At 43.7% G+C, this 26,731-nt stretch overlaps 1 pseudogene; it reads right to left on the reverse strand.

The window, feature by feature from the left end:
• Positions 1 to 26,731, reverse strand: LOC136391219 (germ cell-less protein-like 1; annotated as a pseudogene).

A 26,731-nucleotide genomic window follows, 5' to 3' on the forward strand; every position in this document is an offset into this window, starting at 1 on the left:
TCAGTTTTCTGGATTTTCTGGAGGACGATGACTTCCTGTCCTTTTTTTCTGGTGAGATAAGACGGAAAATTACAGGCGATATAAGGGGGTGATCAGAAGGTTGCTGTCCAAGTTCATCACGGCTTGTTCCTGATCCTTTCTAAGTGTTATAGTATGTGGTCACCAGTTGTTCTACGACATATTATTTATTCACTATGCCCAAAAGAGGCCAAACGTTATCTAAATGTTCTGCCCCTTCGCAGCTGTAACCCGACAGACCCACTACATGGCTGATTTAGTGGGTTGCTTTGAAAATGACGTATGGATTGGTATAGGTTACAAGCAGGTCAAAGCTGAAGGTAAAACCTGACCGCCGCCAGCAGGATTCACCATCTGCGTCAAGCTTCCTGCCACACCTCACGCCATTTCCCTCCAGTTCTTCTTTATTGATTTCTTGAGGCCCCACCTCACTGCCTTGTTCCGCCCGGAGCACAGCAAGCCACTGCTGTGTATACACAGAAGACAGCCATTCAGAAGGTACTAGAGTAGCTCATTCGATGATTCTTGCTGAGGCCAATTCACTGATAATGGACTATAACCTTAAATGTCTGAATACAAACACAACTGGTTTTCCTTGCCCAGTTTCAAGGAAGGTCATCCCTTCAAAATCTTTCCTCCTCTTAGAAAACCAGACATCTGTGTTCAGTCAAAACCCGATTTAAGGGTCTATTCCAAGAAGGCCCACAGTGAAGAGCACCCACTTTTTAAGAGCTGTGTGTACGACCCTCTCCACTGGTGTCACAAATAATCAATGAACAAGTGAGCTGTTTCATGGCATTTAGACTGAGTTCTTTAAAAAGATCGACATTCTGATAAGTCATCAAATTGTTTAGGAGCCGTGCAAGGTCCCCTTTTCCTTACAGAATGTCCCCCATAGGTCCCTGCTGATGCGGGAGAGCCACATACAGTTTTCACATTAATTGTTTCCTTCGTCGTCTCGCCACACTGCTGTATGAAACCAGCCAACTGTCGCAGACAAGCTGCTGCCGAAGAAGTGGCAATAACTCGGCGGGGCCTTTATGAAGACATCATCTCCATACAGGGAGGGACCCAAATGCAAACCGCCGAGCTTCTCTGCAACATTCTGCTCAGGGATCTCTGGGTCCATGATATTCATGCTGGATTCTTCACAAGAACCACTGAGCCTGCTAGAAAAGTAGCCAGGGTGGCATAAATATATTTTGTGTAAACTCCAGTCTTCTCCTACAGTACAATTCTTTCTTTTTTAAAATTCCATTTATTAGGGTAGTGTTAGTTAATGAAATCATATAGGTTTGATCCTCTGCAGTACGTCCTCTGTAACACATCCTCTGTCTGTTGTATTGTGTGTTCACCACCCCAAATCAGACCTACTGCACCAATTATCCCCCCTTTGCCCTCTTCTCCCTCCCCCACTCCCCTTTCCCTCTGCTCGTCACCATACCATTGTATATGCCTATAAGTTGTTGTGTGTGTGTGTGTTTTGCTTAGTCTCTTCCCTTTATTTACCCTGCTCCTCAGCGCCTGAGCCAACTTTGCTCCAGTGGAGCCTTGGCTGCAAGAGGGGAAGAGAGAGACAGAGAGGAAGGAGAGGGGGAAGGGTGGAAAGCCAGATGGGTGCTTCTCCTGTGTGCCCTGGCCGGAAATCGAACCCGGGACTTCTATATGCCAGGCCGACGCTCTACCGCTGAAGCAATGAGCCAGGGCTATTCACAAATCTTAATGTCACATTATCACCATTCAAAAATAATGTTTGATAAATATATTTGGATTACTCTAATTTCTTTCCTTTGAGGTGTGTTGAGGAGCTGCTGCTGCTGGTCCCCTTCCTCTGTCTTGGAGTGGGGGGTGACAGTAATAGTGGGCTCCGCTGTGACACTGCCCTGCTTGTGCTTGTGGGCTCGCCCCAAGGGAGCAGGCCCATGGGCCACAGCTCCCGGGATCTCAGGGAGCACCCTTCAGGGAGCCCAGAGGACCGGCCACCCTCCATGGCCCGGAAGCGGCCGAGGCAGTGCCGCTTTCGCACGGGCATCCCCAGTCTTGGCAGTGGATGCCACCACCTCCGTCCTCTGTCTACGCAGCGTCTCAAGACTGCAGGACCCTGCCTGTCTCTCTCGACAAAGCCTGTTATCAAATTTTGAATTCCCACAATGCTTAACATCTTGTCGCTTTAAAGGTGGTAATCACTCCATTTTTGTTTTTGTTTTCTGAAGATTGAAAGAGTGAGAGGTAACAATTCAAGTGTAAAAGAAAGGAAACGAGAAGCATAAAACCCAGAAGAAAAAGGGGCAGGGAGGAGAAATCCTAAAACGTGTTGTGCTCCGACACAGGACTCCAGACAAAGCATGCTTCATTATGGGTTCGCTTTTTACATGTGAGGGCCGACTGCAGAGAGAGAGGGGGCCGAAGATGGGGAAAGACAAAGAATTAGAAGCCAACCCGATATAAAATTAGGAGACACTTTCAAATCTCTGAAGGCAGAAGGTAATTCAGTAAGAAAAGCAGCTCTACAGGGTGACGCCTTTGAAAACACCTTTTGCAGGTGCCTGTGCATCCTGCAAAGCAAGTTGCCTCCTCCTGTAGCCCCAGGACTCTTCCTCCTGCTCCTGGGAACATCTCGGCTCTGCAGCCCCTGGCCGCACCCTTCCCACTGCTATCACTGCTTTGCCCTCAATACAGCCTCCCCAGGACAGCAATCGATACCAAACACCGCACGCTTTAAGTCCATCAATGAAAAAGCTGTTACAATAACAGCAGCAATTTTATGTGGCTACCTGATTTCTTTCAGGCCTCCCAGACCCAAAGGCGGGAAATAATAACCAGTCATTTTTCATCAAGACAGACAATACAGGAGGACAATTGGAGCAGAGGTACTTCCTGTGAGCTGTACCGCCTATGCAAGGGCTGAAGTGCTGGCCGGAGGAGAGATTGACACCGGGGCCGGGGAGGGGGGGGGGTGAGGTTCTGCGCATGTGCCACGTAAAACAGCAGCGGGAGTTCTAACCAACATGGTAATTAAGGCAGCACTGGGCGAGCCTGCAGTTCTGGGCTCACCCATACCCATGGCTTCACGTGCCCCTCCCAACGAGGCAGTGTGGCTGGTAAAAAGTCAAACATCGTCCCCATTTCACAGGTGCGCCAGTGGAGACACGCAGGGGAGAGGCTTAGTAAGCAGACCTAGGGCTAGAACACAGAGCGCTCTAGCTTAACCCAGTTCTTGTCTGTTTCCTTCCCTGCCCCCCACCCCAAATGAATAGCAAGTAAATGAGCCAGTCATATAGATGGAGACCAAATTGTGTTTTTGAAGAATATTTTATGACTTAGGAAAATGTTTATAGTTAAGTGAAACAAGAACTGTGTGTGCATGTGAGTAGAATGATAATCTCGATTTTGTAAAACTTTTATGTAGACACCACACACATGGATAAACCGAAAATACCGCTGAACGAAGATATGCTTCCTTATGCTTTGCTGTGTTTTAAATATTTTTATAATATGCATATATTCCTAATATTCTTAAAAGTTAATTTGAATTTTTATTTGCAATAATAACTTATATATGTTTACATATACATACACAGATAGATAATCTCAAGAGAAAACCTTTTTTTTTTTTTTTTTACTTTCTCTTGTTTTTCCCCACGGAGGCAATAAAAACAGGCTGTGACAGAACCCAATGTCTGTGCGAGACCACTGGTCAAGCCCCGGGCCTAAGTTGAGTTCTTTTTTTTTTTTTTTACAGAGACAGAGAGAGAGTCAGAGAGAGGGACAGACAGACAAGAACAGAGAGAGATGAGAGGCATCAATCCTTAGTTTTTCATTGCAACACCTTAGTTGTTCATTGCTTGCTTTCTCATATGTGCCTTGACCGTGGGCCTTCAGCAGACTGAGTAACCCCTTCCCCGAGCCAGTGACCTTGGGTCCAAGCTGGTGAGCTTTGCTCAAACCAGATGAGCCCGCGCTCAAGCTGGCAACATCGGGGTCTCGAACCTGGGTCTTCCGCATCCCAGTCCAACGCTCTATCCACGGCGCCACCACCTGGTCAGGCTAAGTTGAGTTCTTTATCTCTCTAAGCCTCTCAATTTTCATCAACCAAAAAAGGCATATTTCTATATCTTGACTGATTCATGTGATTTTTTTTTAAACAAATGAGGAAACAAGGTTTTGTGCTTTGAGCCCAAGTATGCAGGCAGACAGGAAGCGGTGGTACAGATGTCCTAGGGGACATGTACTCAACATCCCTGTCTGTCTTCACCACGCTGTGGCTGTAGCAGCCGCCATGATTATCTCTTCACAATCAATGAGTGCAATTCTAGGGCGGCAGATCAACCTCCTGTGTAGAGGGTGGGAGCCTCTCATTGCAGGATTCACAGGAGATGTGGTCTCCCCCCACCCCCACCCCGGCAGAGGAACTGTCTGCAGCAGAGACAGCAGGAGCTACTTCTCCAAGCAGAGAAGGACGGGAGGCTTTGAGAAAAAACTACTCTGTTTATGGCCCTCAGTGTCCCCATAGAAAGAAAAGGAAGTTAACCCCGAGACTGAGAGGCAAGCGATTAAATTAAATTTAAGAAAAATGTATTAAACAGTTACTTTCTCCTAGGCACTATGGGGCTGGAAAGGCAAACAAGGCAGTGGTAAGGAAATGAGAGTGGAATTCACATTTTTCTAGTGCCTATTGTGTGTCAGGTACTCTGTTAGACTCTTTGTTTAAAGCACTGCACGTGCCTGACCTGTGGTGGCGCAGTGGAGAAAGCCTCGACCTGGAATGCTGAGGTCACCGGTTCAAAACCCTGGGCTTGCCTGGTCAAGGCACATATGAAAGTTGATGCTTCCTGCTCCTTCCCCTGTTCTCTCTCTCTCTCTATCTCTCTCTCTCTCCCCTCTCTAATAAAGATGAAAAAAAGCAAGAAAAAAATATAAAGCATTGCATGTAATTGTTAGAATTGATTTGCGATATAGAGATTAAATAGGTCTGTGACGGTCTCCAGGCTAGGTCAGCTGACTCCGTGCCTCCTGGACTCATTCAGCAAGAGCCTCCTAGAATATCTGCAGGTCTTCAAACAGGCCAGGCCGTCCTGCATTTGGCTTCCTTTCTATGTGCTGTTCCTGCTACTTATAAGGCCCTTCTCACCTTCCCCACTTGACCAGATTCTCCTTCAAGAATTAGTTTGCCACCTTTTCCAGAAAACCTTCTTCCATCCGTCTCGTCTCAGGCAAGTTGAGATTCTCACCTCTGTATTCCCATTGTTTTATTTTGTGAATTATGTATTTGCTTGTCTGTGTCCCTCGCTATGCCATACACATTTTTTCCCCCTTAAGTCCTCTGGTGCTGAACACAGTGACCAGGAAATAGTAGGTGGTCAACAAATGTGTATTTTCTGAACAAAAGACTAGAGGACTTCATGGAAAGAAAGTGAAGAATGAATGGGTGAGTGTGTAGATGAACACGTGAATGAAACCAATAAAGGCCAGCATGAATGTTGCTGATACAGTTCTGAATGTTGAAGACACGGATAGTGAAAGGGGGTGAAAGAAAAATAAAAGACCAGAATGGATCAAAGATGGCAGAAACAGATAGGTCAAAAAGATTAACGTCAAAATAATGCCACATCCTGGAAAACCATGACTATTAATAGCCTGCAGTTTCCCAAAAGTCGCATCAGATTTCTTGTTACTGACCTGGTACCTTTTGAAAACGTCCAGCTGTGCTGCCAGTGTCTTATCTGGTGCATCCTGTGAGGTTCATGTAGAAGCTTCCGGACAAGGGCACATACTTGCTCCAGTCTCTCTGAGTGAGACTGTGCACGTGCGTATCTTCCCAGCTGATTCTGATTGTCAGTCATGTTTAGGATCTTCTATGGTAATGAAAATTTTTATGCTGCAGAGAAAGCCATAGCACCAGATAGTCATTTATACCTTATAAAACCTGGCATTTTATGGTTTCATAGTAATACAATCAGCAATTATAAAAACATTATGATGTCTTTTTTAAAAAAAATCTTGCCCTTGGCAAAGGGTTAGGCTTAAAGAGCCAATATGTGCATTTTCTTATTTAATCTTAACAATATCCTTAGTATAGTAGATGAGATCATCTTTCTTTGAGGGATGGAGGAAACTGAAACCCAGTGAGATTTCTTTGGTCCTAGCTTCTCAAATACACTGTGGGTTTCCTCCCCTTCCTCATTCTCTTGCCTCCTATACCAGAAACTACCGGTGCACACGCATTGCTGGTCCTTCTCTCTTTCTTTGCCCTTCTTGGGTCCTTAATGTCAGGAAGGGCCACATAACATGTACCATTTAGGGACAGAAAGCATTTATTGGTGGGGTGAGCTCCTCCAGGACCCCTTTCCCCTGTCAAAGTCTCATGCTCACTTCATCCCTTGTTGAAGCCTCACACTGAGAAAAGAGTCACAAACCCAAAGCTGCCTGGATAGCTGAGCTACTGTCCTCAAGAGAGGCATGAATTTGCATAAGTGAGAATTGAACTTGAGTGGTAGGAGGGGGATAGATAGTGATGGAAGGAGACGTGCCTTGGGGCAGTGATTATACAATGCAGTACGTGGATGATGAAGTATAGAATTGTCCAGCTGAAACCATATAATTTTATTAAGCAGTGTCACCCCAATAAATTCGATACAATTTTTAGAAGATTCAGATGCATTCATATTATGTGTAACTTTTGAAGGATGTGGGTTTTACTACCACAATAAACATATTTCCTATTACCGTTAAAGAAAAACAAAAGGAACTTTGGTGGTGTTAATCCTAAAATCTTTGGAGGTTGTCTATCAATGCAGAATTACCCATTCTACCTGATAAATGTAAATGCTCATATAAAGAATAGAAAACTTAACTTCTGGCCTTAAGCACCACCCCCCCCCCCAAGATAAGAGTCTCGATACCCATACTTTCCAGAGGTTTTGTTTTTTCAGTTTTCTGTACTTGGTATTCCCTTGGTGAGCTCGTACAGACCATTAATCATCGCCCTGGAATCATCTCTGGAAGTGCACTTAAAATTCCGCCTCCATCATTATTCCTCCCCAGACTTCCCCACTCCTACTCCCTATTCCTGCATCACTGAAATAAACAAGCTAGGCTGTCCCCAGGTGACACGCACTCGGGTTGCTGTGCCAGCCAGAACCCTATCTGTACCACTCGGACCCACCCAGTTAGGAATAAGAAAAAACAACCATAAAGTCAAAAAATGTTTTGCAAATGTAAACACCTTTGGAGCTGCAGCAGTTATCCTGTGGTAGAACTAAGACTATGGGGGAACAGAATCCACTTAGTACAATACTTGCCTGCCCTCTAAGCAGGGCTGCACGGAAACACGGCTTCGCACGCTAGCGCCTCTAGGGGCACGGCGGTACTAATTCACAAGAGGTCTTCCGTAGCATTTCTGAGGCTTTGGGTAGCTCTTCTAGGAAGCTCTTCTTTCTCTTGTGCCTCTGTATTCCATTCAGGGCCCTGACTGTACCATCCGAGAGTCAAAGGTGTTTTCCTTCCCCGTAAAAACACCTTAAGAATTGGAGAAAAGTTGCCAGATCTTCGTCAGTTGGCCAGAGTGGACCCTTTTTAGTCTAAACCTACTCATTTTGCATGTAAGAAAATAATTCCCAGAGGGAGGGGGATACAACCAAAACCACACAGCTAGTAACTAAAGCTCCTGACTCCTAATCTAGTGTTGTTTGTATTTATTTATTCACCTGTGTAGCCAACAATTACGTTTAAAGCACAGAATATGTACATAACAGTATAAGGCAGGGCTTACAATGTGAATATGATTCAACCTCTGCCCTAGAGGAACAAAAATTCTAGTAAGGCAAGTAGACAGTTGAAACTTCTATAGTTTGAGGGGTTATATTTATAAAATGTCTTCTAAATGTCATGCATTGACAGGTATTTCTCATATATTATTTCATTTAATTTTCAACTACTGCCGTCCCCTTCCCCAACCCCCACCCCCCGCTTATGCACAGAAGATCCATTCTATCACCCACCCACCCCCCAGTGGAAGCCTGCAACCCCAGACAGCACCAAGCCCTGTAGATACTCTATATACTATGGTTTTTCCTATGCATACGTACCCATGATACAGTTTAATTTATAAATTAGGCATAGACAGTACTAACAATAACTAATAAAACAACTGAACAATAAGAGTATACTGCAATAAAAGTTACGGGAATGTGTCCCCTCTCTGGTAACTGAGCTGATCACTGCGATGGCTCAGTGACTCACAAGCGGGTAACATGCCCAGTGTGGATACTCTGGACGGCGCAGGGACTCCTGTCCCCAGTGGGAGGGAGCTGCATAGCGGGAGGTTTTGTCATGCCACTCAGACGAGCACACCATTTAAAACTTATGAATCATTTATTTCTGAATTTTTCAGTGAATATTTTCAGATGACGGTTGCCCACGGCTAACTGGAATCCTGATAGCAAAACTGTGGTAAGCCAGGAAGGGGGGGAGAGAGGTGGTGGGGGGCTACTGTCCACTCTAAGGTTGGCAGAATTGCCCCATCTTGCTGATTTTAAAACTGAAACCCTATTCCAATTGTCTATTGCTGCCTAATAGACCATCCAATCATACTGGCACAAAACCATTTTGTTCTGCCAATGGATTCGGTGGGCCGGGAATGAGGACAGAGTATAGCAGCGACAGCTCATCTCTGCTACGTGACGTCTGGGGCAGTGGGGAGACTCAAACGTCCGGAGGCTGGATTCTTCAGAAGATGTCTTTACTTACAGGCCTGGAGCCTAAACTGGGATGAGTAGAGGTTGGGCTTGGATGGGACCATCTGTCAGAGAGACAGCTACTTGTGGCCTCTCCATGGGGCATAACTCCTAGTGGCAGCTGAGTCCTACTGACATCGCAAGGCATTGCTGCTGCACTCTCTTGCTGTCTATGAATGAACTTAGAAATTAGACTCCAGGTTGTTATGGGAAGACGGCACAGTCCCACTGCAGAGGAGGTTGTGGGATGGGAAATCCAGCTGTGATAAATACAGTTTAGATTTCATGGTAAGACCTGGTAGAAGCGGGAGTGTGAATCCTGGCCAATCTGGCTCTGGCAGGCTTTGCCGTCAGGCTCCAGAAGATGAGTAGATAGATCTTTGTGTGATTCAAGAAGGCTTGGGGAGAAGAAAAATGTCATTTGGAATGGGCTTGGAAAGAGGGGAGAGATTTGTGCATGGAGCCAATAGGTATTCTAGATACAGAATAAAGTACGGGTAAAGTTCAGAGGCCATGATACTGTACTTTCTTCCGCTTCTCTGGGCCCTTTTCTGTTTCCAACAGGGAGACGGGCATAATGACCCTCCCTCAACAGTGAACACTAGGAAGTTATTGTGACGAAAAGCTGGTCTTGTCTGCCAGATGGCCGGGTCCCTAGACGACGACTGCCCATTACACAGTTAACTGAGCCTGTGACACTACCCAGCTCTGGGCAGACAGAGAATAGGACTGACTGAATGGAAGAAAAGATGAAAAACTCAGCTCAATTTGGGATGCTCAGGGTCGGCTGAAAGTCCCATGGCAAGGCAGAGTGTGATGGCAACCACACAGCCCCTTGTCGTGCGACAGTGGCCTCCTGAGTCTCTGAGCAACCAAAATGATCTCAGCAAGCATTCGGCATGAGAGTCTTAGCATATTCTGCGGGCTGATGGGACCCCTCACAGAGGGAGTCAGGCAAAAGTCAGGTTCAAATTAAAACAGATAAGACCTTCACAAATATTGTATGAGCTCCAAAATCATACCAGTTTCCATCGTCTGTTTTCACCAATTCCATAATGTTTCTAAGACGTTCTGACAGCCACTGACACCTGCATCAGAGCCCATGATGTGATGTATATACTTTGTCACTTGTTCATTGTCTATCACTCCCATGAGGATGTAAGTTCCATGTGTTGAGTCACTTGGGTCTATATCCTCAGCACCTAGGATAATGCCAGCAATGGTGGTCACTTAATGTTAGAGAAATCATCCCCTAAGGAGGAGGATGGTGCGGCTGACAGGACTGCCGCTACCTTTCCCCTTGGTCTTTGGAGGGGACAGCTGACCCTGTAATGTTGTCACTGAGTTAAGCATGGTTTTCTTACCACCCACATCCCCGATTCCAAGTTTTATGTAAAAACTGTGATTTTAGACATATTGGGGATGAAATCCTATATCTACTTAGTAGCTGTCTGACCTTAGCCTACCATTTAGCTTTTCTGAACTTTAATATCCTCAAAAGATTCTCATCAGAAGACCTTTGTGAGGGTCTAATCATGAAGGTTTATTGAAGGTAGCAATGAGACAGGGAGGCCCGGTTATTCGCTCTGCCAAACCTCATGTTACTTGCTGCCAAGCTTGGATAAGGAAAGGAAAAGGAAAAAGAGAAAGGGGAGAGGAGAAGGAAAGAGAAAAGAAAAAGAAACAGAAGGAACAGGGAGAAGAGAGAGAGAAAGGCAACGGAAGATAGGAAGAGAAATATTTACAAAATGGGGGGAGGAGAATGAGAGTAGAAATAAAGAAAGAGAAGATGAGTAGGAAGAGGGTGAGAAGTGAGGAGGAAGTAAAAAATGAGAAAGAAGGGATAGGAGAAGAGAGGAAGGTTGAGGAAGGAACTGAGGAAGAGAAAAGATCAAATTTATTTTTTTTAAAAGGTGGGGGAACAATGTGACAATCAGCAAGAAAAGAGGACAAAGCTAAAGAAAAAGAGAAGGCTGGAAGGAAAAATATTGGAGAAAAATGAAGAGGGAGAAGATAATTTGGAGAGAGAGAGAAAGGGAAGGAAGAAATGGAAGAAGAAGGATCCCAGATTTCCCACAGTGATGTCAGGACCCAGTGGTCACTCCCTGGCTCCAGAACTCTGACTGTGGACCCATCTGCGAGAGCTTTTGCTCTTCTGACTGGCTGTCCTTGCCTTGGCTGGCCCTCTGACTGAGGGGCTCTAGCCAGCCAAGAGGCAGAACCAGGGTCCCCAGTGGGCACACACCCCTGAACTAATCCTTCATTTCATGCCCCCCAGCCCTCTGATTGGGTCTGACAATTAGTGTGGACTTGTCTCTTTATGAAACGATGCAGGCTCCAGCCGACACCCTTAGTACACCCTTAGTCCTGACTTGATGGGGATTTGTTCCACTATCACCACAACTCCTACTGTAGTCACGAGGTCTCTCTCCCAGGGGTTCGGTGCTTTGCCCCTGACATCCTTCCCCCTTGCTTCCCTTGGCGGTTCCCATTCTGTGCTTTCCCCCAGAACTTCCTATTTTTTCTCTTGGTCTTGACCACCATTCTGGGATGTCTATTACTTCTATCTTGCAAAGAATCCAGAGTCAAGCAGCTAGACCAAGTCTAGAAACAAGTAGTGAGAAGATGACATGTATTTTCTAGAGAGACAGGAGGGAGTCTTGGACTTGCATAAACCCAGATCTGGAAAAGTGTTTATATATATATGTCCCTTGGTGCTGTTGATGTAATTTAGAATGTCAGAGGTGGGACAGAAATTGACAGAAAAAAAAAAAAAAACATCTCAGGGCACAGGTGGAGACACTGAGATGCCCAGGATGGGAAGGAAACTTCCCTGATATCTCATAGTGAGTGGTAGGTAGATCTTGAACTTGTAACTTTTGATTCTTCTTCTCTCCCTACTCTTTCAGTGTATTAATCCATTTATCCATTCAAGCAAATACATGAACTAAGTGTCAGGGCCAGCTCTACTCTGAAAACTTCCAAGACTTTTAGGGTTTGCCAGGTCCCTACCCACCTACCTTTCACACCTCCTGAAACTTGCACATGGCTTTAATAACGCATTGATAATCTTTTATCAGGAGTGAGTGCCTCTCCTTCCTTAGACTGGGATCTTCAGAATGGATCCCTAGTCATACCCACTTGTTTACCTGTGCCACTGCACAAGGACTGGCTCAAAGTAGGTGCTAAGTAAGTGTCCAGGGAACGAACAAATGAATGAACAAGCTCCAATCTTCTGACCACCCACCCACTATCACAGAGCACTCGACTCAAGAGACTGAACCCGTCCCCAGCTGCCTCCTGAAACTTAGTCCCAACTCCGTAGTGGCCAGCTATCACCCTTCCTCTTGTCCTGCTGGTCCTTGATTTTTCCCCAACTACCTGGGGTCTGTGTGCCACCTTCCTCTCAAGAGACCAATTAGTGCTGGTTTAGAAGTTTATGGAGATTTATTTGAACTTGAAGTGAAAGCAATAGCCCTTGACCTACTGGGAGCCGACGTGACCATTGTCAAGGTTCGAAGTTCCCTTTTCCTATTTTGGTGAGTCACCGAGTGCTTTCTTAGGCAACCTGAACCCAATAGAGTTATAAAAAGAAACAAAGCTGAGTCATTAAATCCCAGAACAAAAGAAGGGAAAAGAAAAAGCCAGAGAGGGATGCTAACTCCCCTGCCAACCTGATCTGGTTGCTCTCTGGGTGACCAGATGCCTTTTAAATCCAAGGGGGGAAGATGACTTCAGGGAAGAAGATTCATCCCACTCCCAAGACAAAGATCCACAGTGGGCAATGAGTGGGCATGTTACAAATAGGCAGCCATTTCCACCAGGTATGCTATAAATCCAACCTTTATTACCTTTTATTATGTTGTTTCAACAGACTCTTAAAGACAGCACAACGGTGGGTTGATAGCTACACTAAATCTCTTTCATTTTCTCCCCATATTACTTTCGCCTCCTGGATTTTTTTTCCCTTTCTCTTTTCATGAGTCAAATTTTATTGGTTTTCTCTAGGGGATGGCAGTAGAATAGAAACACTGTTTATGATTGGGAAACAAAACCCAACAACCCCCAAACCCCAAACCCCTGAGTAAGAAGTGAATGTGTGTAACTGATACATGTATACATTTTATGTGTGGCTATATGTATCAGAAAAGCAGAGAAGTATAAATCCAATTATGGCAAAATGGGGTTGGGAGTTGGCAGGAATGAACTTAAGGTCAATTTACTACCCAGGTATCAAAAGACTGAGATGGAATGAAAATAAACTACAGATTGGAATTTTTTAAAGCCCCGCTTAAAGAACAAAAAAATTTAAGGGCTAAAAAATAGTTCCAGAATACTGTGAGATAGTGAAGTCAGGCAGAGAGAAGAGAGAGGAGGGGAAGAGAAAGGAAAATGAGGATGAGTTAGGGAAAAGCAAATTCTAGGATCTTTTTTGTCAGAGCTCTAAAGTAAGACTCAGAAAAATTTTTCATTGCTCTTGATGAAGCAGTTATTAAGCAGATATTACTCAAACAGATATCTTCAACCAATTATTCTTTCCTTTATTAGTCAATTATTAGTGTCTCTTTAGGGAACGGACTACTAAATGCCCATTTCCTTATTAGCCACCCTTAACTATGACTGACATACATACAATCCCCCCAACCCCACAGCAGGCATTGATAGTCATCTTTTCTTGAAATCCCCTTCACCTACCCTCCACTTACTCTTAAAGAGCCAACTGTTCAACTCACTTTTCTACATCAATTGATTTCTTTAAAGAAAGAGAGGGAAAAGGAGAGAGCGTGAGACAGAAATAAGAGCATTTCTGTATGTGCCCGGAACAGGTGTCGAACCTGCAACCTTTGTATGTCAGGAGGATGCTCTAATCAACTGAGCTATCTGTCCTGAGCTCAACTTCATTCCTAAGACTGCCCCACCACTCTAATCTTTCTCTGCGCCCCTACCTTCTGTTCACACTGTCCCATGATATCTCTTGTCAGTCAGACTTGGAAGACGCTTTTTTCTCTTTTAGATCCTTGTGCATTCTTGAGTTAGGCTGCTTTGTCCAAAGCTTGGAACTATAATTCACTCCCTAGTGATCGCCTGTAAGTGGTAATCCCTTGAGAACCTCTGAGAAGTTGGGGAAATTCCATCCACATTATGGGATTGTAGCAAAGAGGAAATGAGACAACTGATCAAAAGTGCTGATCCTGCCCTCTTGTCCAACTCTATCCCACTTTCTGACTGACAGGCAATTGGCTCTGAAGTTTGTTTTGCTTATAAGAAAACTAATGACCACTCTTTGGGACATCATGAGGTAGAATAATACAGTGGTTATGAGCTCAGACTCTACTGTCAGACTTCCTAGATTAGACTATAAGCTATACCACTTAGTACTGTATGACCATGGCCAAGTTACTCAACCTCTCTTTGTGTCTGTTTCTTCATCCATTAAAAATACTAGTAGCACCCAAGGTATAGGAACTCTTGTGGGGATTAAATAAATTAATTCATGTAAAGACCTTAGAGCAGTCCCTGGCACCTAAGAAAGGTTCAATATTTTTTAAGTAGTATTCTTGTGATGTAAATGAAATGATACACATGAAAGACCTAGGCACACAGTAGGAGCTCATCATTTAGAAGTTAAGGTCTTGCCATCCTAGAGCTAAAGTCTACTCACGCAGACAACACATCACAAGGAAATAGAATTCTTTTTATCTCCAGTAGGCAAGGGGAGTGACAGAGCCCTTCATTCCCAAGGATTCGCTTTTAATCTGTATTTCCCGTATGCTTCAGTATTTTGTTCAGGTAGAGCACCCTACCAGACCTGCGCCCAGAACTTGCATATTCACCAGAGGGAAAACATTTGTTTCTAAAGAAGAAGCCAATCCTTCAGCCTTGTTAGAATTGCCAAACAGGGTTCCCTGCTGGGCCATTTCATTTCTTTGGCATCTTCTGCTGAGAGACCCTGATACCATTCACCAAGTGGGGGAACCCAGAAGGCAGACAACTGAATGAAAAATACCAACTGAAATTTCTCATCACCTTCCAAAGAATTGGAACAGATATTTATTTTTTTTAACAAAATGAATTTTGGGCATTAGACAATCTCGTTGCTTTTATATATGTCGGAGTTAAACAATAAGATCTTAGACATCATCTAATCCTACAATAGCATAATTCCCATTGATTGACACCAGCTACTGGGAGCAGTACAGAGAGAATAATTCTGAGGCTACTGCCTAACTCGATGGGAAAGTGCTATAATCCATTAGTGATGTCTGCCATGGGCAAGGAGTTAGACAGTATTAGATCCAACTTGCTATGTTCTTTCTATTCCTGATCTAATCCAACATTTTTTTTTTTAATGGAGGGAAAAACTAACTAGTCTGCATTTCCTTACACTGGGAAAAGAGAGGTTTAGACTATGTTCATTTTAAAATACCATCTTAGTACATGCAATTTACTGAGATATGAAGAACCAAATATAAATAAGAATGATTTGTACTACTTTTGGCAAAATATGCAACTAGGTTTTATGAACTCTTGAATAACATCTGATTTCTTGAATAATTTAAACCATCTTTTTCCCACTCCCAATGGTGACTTTATTTTCCATTTTTACCACTCAGAAAACCCATTAAAGACAGTCTGGTACTTGTTAAAAAATCTTCACTGGTCCTAAGATATGAAGATATTTAAATAAATTAGACTTGACTAGAAATTTAGGGATAAACATAACAAGAAAAGCATAAATGATATTCATGGCAGTCTCACAAGAATTTTAACTTAAAGAGATGTTTTTCAAGTAGTTCAAGGATTCATGGATTTTTGTTACAGTTTTTGTTGTTGCCCAAAGAGTAATATTAATGATAACATTTTTTAAACCACTGTTCCTTATAACATCTGATTTAATTTTCATATTAGCCCTGTGAGAGAGGCATCAAAAGTAATTTTATTCCCATTTAACAGAAGAGAAATTGAGCTTCAGAGAGAACTGGTTAGAGATACCAATTAAATAATTCCCCCCTCTCTCTTTCTCATTTTGTGAGGAAATCAGATATTAAACAGATCAATATCACTGATTTGATCCAAAATGTCAGCCTCCTACATTTCTCCCATCAATTCTAATATCCCTGGACATTAAACAGGTATAAGTCAAATTGTAAAATATTAAATGCTAGGTGAAAGGCAAAAAATTCTTGAATAATAGAATGAAGACACTTATTTCTGGTGGTGGAATCAGAGAAGGATTCATGGATAGGAGGGACACGAGTTGATTTTTGAAAATGGATACAACAAAAAGAAGGATACAGGGATTCTAGAAAAAAATGCCAGAGAATTTCTGGAAAGTGGGATAAAATCTTTATCTTAAAATATAATAGAGAAAAAGATACTACACAGCCCCATTGGAGTTAAACAAATGAAAGACTATGTCTGACTCCTCATTTTTCTTGGTTGTTATTTACTAAACTGGCATGCAGCAGCCATTAGAAGTTCTACTGTAGGCAATGACCTTGCTCAACATAGCACATGGTTTTTAATGACAAATGGACCTGTTTCTTCAAAGGATCCATTCTTGGCCAGCTGCTAGATGTGTTACCTTAAGCATATGATTTCACTCCTAGACCTTTCCTTTGCCTTTTTCCCCCTGCTTTTTGCTTAATCGTCCTGGAAGGAACAATGATGTCTATCATCCAGTGTTGGTGCGAAGATCATTAATAACATATCGAGAGCACCTGTCATATAGTGTGTGTTCAGTGCATTAATTTTCTTCCTCTTTTCTCATTGTCCGAGTACCTAGCTGGCTGAAAAGGAAAGAAAGTGTTTGATTTTTTTTTCTCTAAGTAGAACCACGCTTGTAGATGAGAGTATCAGCATCTGTATATTGGGCTGTGTGTTCACCACCCAAGTTCAGTTTATCATTCCTGACCGTTTATTCCCTCTTTAGCCTCTTCTACCTGCCACCCCCCTTTCCTTGCTAATCACTACACTGTTGTCTATATCTGTGAGACTTAATTCTTCATTAGTATTCTTAAAAATGAATGTGAACTCAATGGAGTGAGGCAAGAAAAACTAGAATTTTAAGATTTCATGAGGAAAAAGATATACACAGGCATCTTTACTTATTTTCATCATTATGTAAGTAAGGATGCATTGATTTTTTTCAGGTATACATGGCCAGTCTACCTACTATAATAATCCCTCGTCTATTATGGGGGTTAGGTTACAGAACCCCCTGTGATAGGTGAAAATTCACAAAGTAGTGACCTTATATTTATTTTATTATTAATATATATTTTAAGGCTTTATAAACCCTTCCCACATTCTTATAAACCTTTTCAATTTTTTTAGGCTAGAAAATGCTTATTGTACTGCAATATATATATATATATATATATATATATATATATATATATATATATATATATATATAAAAGTACCTACATACTGCAAAATCCCATGATAAAGTGAAAAATCTGTGATACAAAAATAGATATATACAATTTAAAAATCCTCAATACAGAGAGACTGCGAAACGTGAACCACAATATAGTAAGGATGACTGTATATTAAAGTGTGTTCTCAATAAAGATCCTTGTAGAATAGATAACATACTATTGTAACTAACATACCACTTAATACCATACACATGGATGTTTCTAAAGTACAGAGAAGTCATTGCTACTATTAATGCTCTATGGTTTTCTAAATAAAACATTTATATTAGTATGCATTAGTAGTTCAGCCAGCGAGCTATGATTTTACAAATTGACTGCCACTGTTAATCAGTGTTCTTCAGATACAAGTGTTCAATCAAATATTAGAATACAATTTTTCTTTGGAGAAGTGACATGTTGTTCTGCCATTACTAGTTAAAACTGCAACCTGAGAAACTTATCAGGTATTATCAGGACCTTAGTAAAGACTAAAAAAGAAGAAGAAAACCCCAAAGAACAGATCGTGTCTCTCTAGGAGGAGGGGTGGAGAGAAGAGCTACCTATAGAAAGTCAGGTGTTGTTTGGAGTGGAGGTTGGGATAATGCTGATCACCTGAAAAGGAATGGAGATGAGTAAGAGAAGAGACGTTGACCCTACAGTTAGAACCAGATGTTGGGCATAGGTACCAACCAAGTTTCTTTCATTTATTCCATAACTATTCTTTGAGCATGTACTACATAAAAATATGTATGTTTATATAAATATAATAGCATATGCATGCAACAATAGTAAATGTGGACAGCAGAGCCCTTGCACCTTAGAGTTTATGATCTAATGCACTTTTTCTAAAAGTTTGGTTCCTGGACCAACAGTATCAGTGTCACCTAAGAACTTTTTAGAAACGTAAATCCTCAAATCCCATCCACGATGTATCAAGAAACACAGAGTGGGGTCAGTGCTGTGTTTTAATAAGCATTTCTGGAAATTTTGGTCTCATTGAGAAAGTGTTTTGTAACTTTGTTCCTCAAAGTGGTCCTGGCACAGAAAGTGTGACTCAGAAGCAGAGCTTAAAATGGCAGAAAAGTTATTGTTGAGGTTCCTGGATTTCTTGCTTGTCTCTTGGCCAACACAAATCATTTGGTACTTCTGTGATGTTGCCTGATGCCTGGAGTCCCAAACTTTTCTTCCCACCATAATTGCTGAAGGGCTGTTTATTTATTTCCTCATTTATTTATGCATCCTACAAATGCTTGTGGAACATTTACACGAGGCACTGTTCCAGGTATATAGATGCAGTAGCAAAAGAGACAAGCATTACCCTTGCTCTTCTAGAGCTGAGGGTCAGAATGAGATCTCAGAATATGACCAGTAACAACAAAATAATCATAAGCATTAGGAAAGAAAGGGTGTTATGAGACATACCAGATAGTATGTGTTGAGGGTTGAGTACAATTTAATTGGGGAGTCAGAAAGCACGTTTCTGAAGAAGTGATGTTTAAGCAGAGCGGAAGGATGAATAGACCTTACCCAAGAAGAGAGATGAAACTGTGCAAAGATCTTGAGAGAGAGGAAAACCTCAGCCCATTTAAGAAACTAAGAAAAGGACAGATGCAGCAAGACTGCCGGAGAAGGTGTCTGGCTTGAGACTGAAACTGTCTACGTTGGTAGAGAACAGAGCATACAGCCTGGGAGGACACCATGAGTGGGAAGGAGATTCGACTTAAATGATCATTAAGGTGGCAGGAAGGACACTGGATCGGAATAGAACAATGAATGCGGGAGACCACCTTGGAGGAGGCTGCTGCCCAAATGGCCAAGATAATGGCACAGCGAGGGGAGGGGTCTCACAGGTAATACAACAGCTTACAAAGCAGGATTCCTGCATCAAGAGCAGGCTGTCAATCACCCACTGCAATGACTTGGAAGCTGTTCAAACTCCAAGATCCCACCTAGACTGGACAGTGAATAGAGAGAAGGGTGTTCACCTGTGTGGTCCTCTTTCAGTGACCTTATGTTCAGAAGTCTCCCTATGCCACATTCTACTCTTACCTCTGAGGGGTTTTTTTCTTTGTTTTTTTTCCCCCTTAAGTGTTGCCCTTTCACTGTTCTTTTAAAGTGCAGATCTCCTGGGGAATTAAAGCTCTGAACTGTCTTTAATCATGCTGAGCACATCAGTTTGCTCCTGACAGAGGCAGGTTACAAGGTTTCTTGGTTAGGATGCTAAATGCTCTGACACGACCTTGGTTTTTCTTTGACCCAGGTCAGGACAAGAATGTGATGTGACTGACACTTCTTACCCCACACATGGCCTCTGGTGACTGGAGGGTGACACTTTCACCAGCCCTCCCCATGGGGTGCCCAGTCATCTCTCCCTGAGGAGCTGACAGTGTGTTGGCAATGCTGACAAATGACTCATTTCCAGCCACTTAAAATGACTTCCGTCTTCTCTTCTCTGTAGCCTCACGATTACCTCCTTCACCTCCAGCAACTCTGACAACGTCATTCCAGCAGTGTGCTGAGTTAAAAATTGCTCTCATTATGCCAGAGTGGGTCTGGCACAGTTAGAGTTCAGTTTTCATCACAGATGGTTCTGCGCTGTAATGATCTGCTTGGATCTGTGCTCTTCCAGGCCTATGACTCGCAAAGGGGAGATCATGGGATCCACTCTCCTCCCGGCCGTACAGTGCCTTCCCGGGGAGCATGGGAAGAAACTGTTCCTCCCACATTTTAGTTTTGTTTGATTGTGGGGTGCCTCCATGAACTAAGTTACCCAAGTCAGAAACCAAGGACTAACTTAGAGTCTCCCCACCTTTCCCCAATGGGATAATCAATCACCAAGTTCCCTTCTTTCTGTCACTTTGGCATCCCTCTAATGCCTTACCCTGCCCCGGAGTGCATCGTCATCACCTGTTTGTAGAATATTGCAAATTCTTCCATGTCAGACTCTCGGTCTCCAGTCCTGCCCGTCTAATACACTGCCCAAAGTAATTGTTCTAAAATGCAGATTGGCTCATCTGCACGCATTGTTCCCAAGCCTTTGAGAGCTTCCCATTGACACTGGTGTCAAGTTTTCATCTCGGAATGCCACGTTCTCTCTGCTGGCCTCTCCTGCCTCTCTATCCCGGGCCATCTTCCCTGAATCTGGTGATGCTCTGAAGGTACTGAGTTACTTGGATGCCCCCATCCCCAACATCCTATTCTTGGATTTTCTTACATTTTTTTGCTCAAGCTCATTCTTATCTGGAATACCAGTTTTCCTCTTTCTTAATCTCACTGATACCTTCTCAATCTGCAGGGTTCATTTCCCTGCCAAGAAAATTTTCATGGCATGCCATCCCAAAGTGATTAGGGCCTCTTTCTTAGGTGCAAAGCCTCTGGGCCCCCATGTGTCCTACCATGAATCTCATTAACATATTGGTTCCTTTACTCACCCATCATTTGTCCCACTGAACTATGACTTCCTTGAGGAGACAGGGAGTGACTGAGGCACTTGGTATACCAGAGACACATATAGTGGAAGGTGACTGACTAGAGAGCTCGTCCTTCGGGGCTGAAGCTCAGCTTCCATAATGGCGAGTGTGTGCATTCTGACCCTCTGTTTATGGCATGTTTTAGCATCTCTCACGCCATCTGATCTTTACAACAAACCTATAAGGAAGTCCACTTAACCAATTTGACAGAAGAGAAAATTGAGCCGCTGGTAGGTTGAGTAACTTTCTTGTTTTCATGCTGTTAGTACAAGGTAGTAATGCCTGTGGACCTGCCATGGGAAATCTAGGTGGATTTGGGTACAAAGTGGTTATAATTACAGAGCTAGACCAGGAAGAATAAGAAGGAATTTGTCAGCTGAAGTATGGTGATTGGAGAGTTGATCCAAGCAAAACAAAGAGTATGTTCTCAGGGGTGGATGACAAGACGAGCACATAGCTACGGGGGGGGGGGGAAGTGTTTAAGAAAACGTTCCATCTGAATGCGTCTCTGCCAACTACTGGCTGTGTGACCTAAGCCTGTTTCTTCACCTCAGCTTCCTCATATGTGTAATAGGAATAACAAAAGCTCCAGCGTCCTGAGGTTATTCCGCAGATACAAAGAAATATGGTATATAAATCCCTAAGAACATTCTTTGACAAACAGCAATGACTCAGTATATGGCAGCGATTGCTAGCACTATTATTCCAATTATCTATTGTTGTGGAGGAAATGACTTCAAAATGTGTGCCGCCAGCCTATTTACCTCATGCGTCCGGGTTCCAGGAGGAGCACAGCTGGGCAGTTTGGCAGTTTGTCTCTGAGCCACGTGGCACCAACTGGAGTGTCCAGCTCTTGAGTGGCTTCTTCACTCGACTGTCTGGCACCTGGGCTGGGATGGCGCTTGTGCAGGGAAAGGAGGCTAGTTGCCAGCCGGATGCTCAGCTCAGGCTGGTGATCAGTGTGGCTCCAACAACCAGATAGACCAGAGTGGTCTTTCCAGTGACTGGGACTCCTCACAGAGTTGAAACTTGTTCCTCAAGAGAAAAGAGAACTGAGAAGAAGCCAAGGCTCTGAGGCAACAGCTTCAGAAGTTGCAGAATGTTACTTCCGACACCTTGTCTTGGTCAAATAAGTCATTAAGGGCAGCCCACATTCAAAGGGAGGCAGTTAAACTCCACCTTTCAATGAAAGATTGAAAGAGAATGTGCAGCCATCCTGAATCTACTGTACAAATAGCACTCTGGATCCAATGATAACACTTAAAGCAATAGTGGATGCTACGAACATATAGAATGTGCAGGGGAAAGGGACGGGGGGGGAACATGAGCTGCTGAGAAACTACTCAGCAATGTGGCTGAGTTGAAGGAACAGCACTCTGTCAGCCTCTCTGCTACGCCCTGCAAAGCCAGCAAGAACTGAGCAAGTGTTTCCCAGCCCCGGGGGGTGCAGGTACAAACCGGGGACGCAGGGTAGCACTCTGAACAGACATGAGAATGCTAAAAGCGTCCCTGGGATTTCTTTTCTGAGTCACCTGAAATGAAGCAGGAGACTCTCTCCAACCTTTTTCTGACTTTTACATGATGGAGGTCATGCTGGGTTATTTTTCCAAACCATTGAGGTAAGAGGATAAAAGGTCTCAGCTATCTTGGCCATCACAAGATAGAGTTACTCATGGGAACAAAGCACGAGGCATAAAGAGGACACAGCAAAGTGGATGTTGTACATAAAAGACACTTTCTAGCACAATGTGGGTCACATTTCTTCTCCTTACTCACGGCTCATTTTTTTTAACCATGTAGGTTTTTGTTACCGCAAGATATGTATGGCCTCTTTTCTTAGTTTATTGATCTGGTTTAAAAAAAGAAAAAGCTTTTGAGGGCTGCCTGGCTCTTATCTGTTAATTCTATTAATGCCTCTATTATGTATAAGTTTACAACCTGAGAAAGACCTAATGTAATGACTTCTGTTCTTCTGTTATTCTCATGAATTCCTGATACCAATAACATATACAATTAAATACATACACTGTCCATTCAGAGACATACTTTTTCATACATAGACATACATACATGCAAACACATACACTCATATACATATGTGTCAATATACCCTGGATGGCCTGGGCCAGGGATGGGTTTACCCTTCGTTCAAGTGGAATTATCAAGCAAACACATGCACAATCACACACTTCATTCTCAAACATGTCCCATAGGGGTGCTAAGGTATACAGTCACCTAAACTTTTAAGCATACACTCCCCAACAAAACATACCATGCAAGCAAACAGACCTACAAACATTCCAATACATACCAACGCACTGAATTCCCCGTCTCCTCAAAGACGCACACAAAGGTATTCAACTATTCTGAGATACACAAGCACACGCACACGCACACACACTAGAATGTACAGATACATTCAAATTCTCAATGCACACTTCCCAATTCTTACCTAAATAATCCTTTGCCCACGGAGAACACACACTCACTCGCACAGACACTACCAGATTCTCAGACCTGCAAACAGGTAAGAGAGAAATTAAGGAAAACAGTGTGCAAAGAAAAATGAAAGTAATATATATACAGACATGCATACCGGCACACCCTCAACATTCCCTACGCCAACGGCCACTTCCAGGAGGCTGTGGACACCTCATGACCACACATAAATATCCATGCACAAATCAACCCCTCATACATAGGCACATACTACAGACAAACTCAGGCATGCACTTTAAAAAAGTATAGTAGAATCAAGCATCTACTTTTATATACAAAATCACGTTTTAACAAAGGTAGGCGTCCTAGTGCAGATGCTCCCCCAGCCTGAGCTGGCTCCTGCCTGCCTCATCCCCCAGATTCACTGGCCCGGCCACCTGCATTAACCCCAGAAACACTTTTGCCAACCTTGCACTGGCGCCAATGCAGACAGACTAATGGTGCTGGAAACGTCAGGGAGAAGGAAATCCCACGTGGGAAGGACGGCTGAGTGAAGTGCTGAGGGAAATGACTGAACTCGCCGTCCAGACCTCAGCTTCTAGACCAGGGGTCCCCAAACTTTTTACACAGGGGGCCAGTTCACTGTCCCTCAGATCGTTGGAGGGCCAGACTATAAAAAAAACTATGAACAAATCCCTATGCATACTGCACATATCTTATTTTAAAGTAAAAACACAAAATGGGAACAAATACAATATTTAAAATAAAGAACAAGTAAATTTAAATCAACAAACTGGCCAGTATTTCAATGGGAACTATGCTCCTCTCACTGACCACCAATGAAAGCGGTGCCCCTTCTGGAAGTGTGGCGGGGGCCAGATAAATGGCCTCAGGGGGCCGCATGCGGCCCGTGGGCCGTAGTTTGGGGACCCCTGTTCTAGACCATTTCTCGGCCAGGAATTTAATGCCAGGGGACCGGGGGCAAGTTCCTGTCACTCTCTGGCCCTGGTCCCTTCACAGTGACATTAGAGGTTAGGACTTGATAGTTTACTTTATATATTCCCTAAAGCTGTGATTCAAAATATTTGGACGGTTCTGAGCTAGAAACTGCTAGCACGTAACAACTCTTAACTTTGATTAAATGAGAAATGTTGAATAAAAGGCATGCAAAATTTGGAACCGGAAAACCTCAGTTCAAATAGTTGTTCTGTCCTCAATTAATTAAATTAATTTCTAAATAATTTATTTAGCAGCTCCCACATGCCTGGTGCCGCGCTGGGTATGGGACAAAGACTCACCTGAGACAACCTGTGTCCTTCTAGTTTAGATATCCAGCAACAAAGAACCTGAATGTAAATTACGTAAGTGCTATGAAAGAGGTGTTATCCCCTATGATTATCAAACGATACTGTTACAATACACTGTTCACAAAAATTAGAGGATCAGGGGACGTGCAGATACTTCAGTACTTTCAGCCTTTTGTACAGTCCATTTTCACCAATGAAATAAAAGTTGGTTTTGCATCTCATTTGCATAATCAACTTTCTTTGACTTGTCCTTTGCCTTTCTGATGTTCTTGTTTAATAAAAAATCAAATGGTTTTTTTATTGCTTCATATTCATTTTGAAATATTCCCTAATTTTTGTGAGCAGTATATGTTCTACCATATATTATTACTACCATGTTATCACAGCTACAAAGTCCTCCTGCATCTGCTTCTTCATACCCTCCCCCACTTCTCACCACACTCATCTTGACCTCTGAAAAGCTGCAGGCGGCTTCCAAGCCGCTTCCCCGTCTATCCCTGGTTTGGCACTGAGTCTGTTTCTCATATGGCCGGAAGCGCTGAGCCGCCCATAACCCATTCCTGAAGTTGCATGGCATTGCGTGGCACTGATATCTAATTTCATTACTTTTATTCACCCAGCCTTGGGTACTTCAGCTCAATGGGTTCCAACCGCGATTAATTGGTAGATCTCCCACTGACTCCTGATTAGCTGCTTTTGATTAGGGCCTAATGACTTCATTCAGTCCCTAATTCAGGAGGAAGAGCTGCAAAACTGCCACCAAAGGGCTCAGACGACAGAATTACGTTTTCTCACGCCCCGAAGACATCACTGAAACTCAGCGTCCGCTCCGCGTTCCGCTTCCCCGCCTCGGCGCACGGCACCGCACAGATGCGAGACAACGGAAGCTGGCTGCCCGCTCCTGGCTGAGACAGCAGATGTCACCAGAAAAAGGCCTGGAAGCTGCCCGCCTGGCTCCTCAGAGGAAGTCACCCCCACAGCGCTAACGTCCACACTGCACCACAAGGGAAGACTTTGTATAGTAAGTGAGAATGTCCCCTAAGCCTTACCTTTCACACAGGCTGTTTGCCTTCTCCCGGAACAAGATACACCCCTGACCTTGACCTGGATCACTGGCTGCAAACACCTGGCAGCCCTCAACCTGGAAGCTGACCCATAGCAAAGGTCAGACGACATAGAGAAAATCGTCTTTACCCAGGATTCAAAATGTTGCTACTGCTGGTCCCAGACCATGGCCTCTGACGTTCTACACTAAGGAGTAAGGTACTCAGAGATACACGGTCTTCTGTAGAGCATCGCCCCGTGTGTGGAAGTCCTGGGTTCAATTCCCGGCCAGGGAACACAGGAGAAGAACTCATCTGCTTCTCCACCCTTTCCCCTCTCCTTCCTCTCTGTCTCTTTTTCTTACCTTCCCCCAGCCAAGGCTCCATTAGAGCAAAGTTGGCCTGGGTGCTTAGGATGGCTCCATGACTTCTGCCTCAGACGCTAGAATGGCACCAGTTGAAATGGAGCAACGCCCCAGATGGGCAGAGCATCATCCCCTGGTGGGCTTGCTGGGTGGATCCCAGTCAGGTGCATACGGGATTCTGTCTCTCTGCTTCTCCACTTCTCACTTCAGGAAAAAGAAAGAAAGAAGAAAATAAGTAAGTAATTTGACAAACATTTATTTAACACTTTTCCATGTGCCAGACCCTGTGTTAGGCTCCAAGAAAACGCAAGAGTTTGTCCTTGCCCACTGAAAGCCACTGTTCACTGGTACTGGGCACACAAATAGTTTCATTGACAAGTCAGCACCCTACAGTAAGTCTCAGAGACATAATAAGTGGTAGCTATAGATTGATCGAACCACACACACATGCACATAATACTCGTATATGAGAACTTGCTAAAATGAAAGTCATTTAAAATGCAGTTAGAAGGGAATAATTTTTCCTCCTCCAGCCCTCACAGTGCTCTCCCCCGAGTCAACTGCTGCTACCAGTGACTTTCAAACATTTCCTATTTCTATGCACACATTTTTAAATGAAAAATAAGTGAAACTCAGGGAGGGAAAGAAAAACAGTGAGTTGCCTAGAAACAAAACAGTCAGTTGCCCGAAGTTACAGAATGAGATGATGATGACTGGGGTGGCTGTAGGCCCACGTTTGCTCAAAGAAAACTTTCACGGCCTTGTCGGGCTCAAGAGCCTGGTCCGGCAACCTTGCTGTCGGTAGATGCAGGCGTCAGAGCACTGCAGCTTGCAAACTAACCAAGACCCGAGAGGAGAGTGTAGCAAGGACAGAAGGCGGTGTGAGGCAGGTCACAGAGCTTCCAAAAGAATTCCTGTAACTACAGGACAT

Source organism: Saccopteryx leptura, chromosome 2, assembly GCF_036850995.1.
Source record: "Saccopteryx leptura isolate mSacLep1 chromosome 2, mSacLep1_pri_phased_curated, whole genome shotgun sequence".
NCBI lineage: Eukaryota > Metazoa > Chordata > Mammalia > Chiroptera > Emballonuridae > Saccopteryx > Saccopteryx leptura.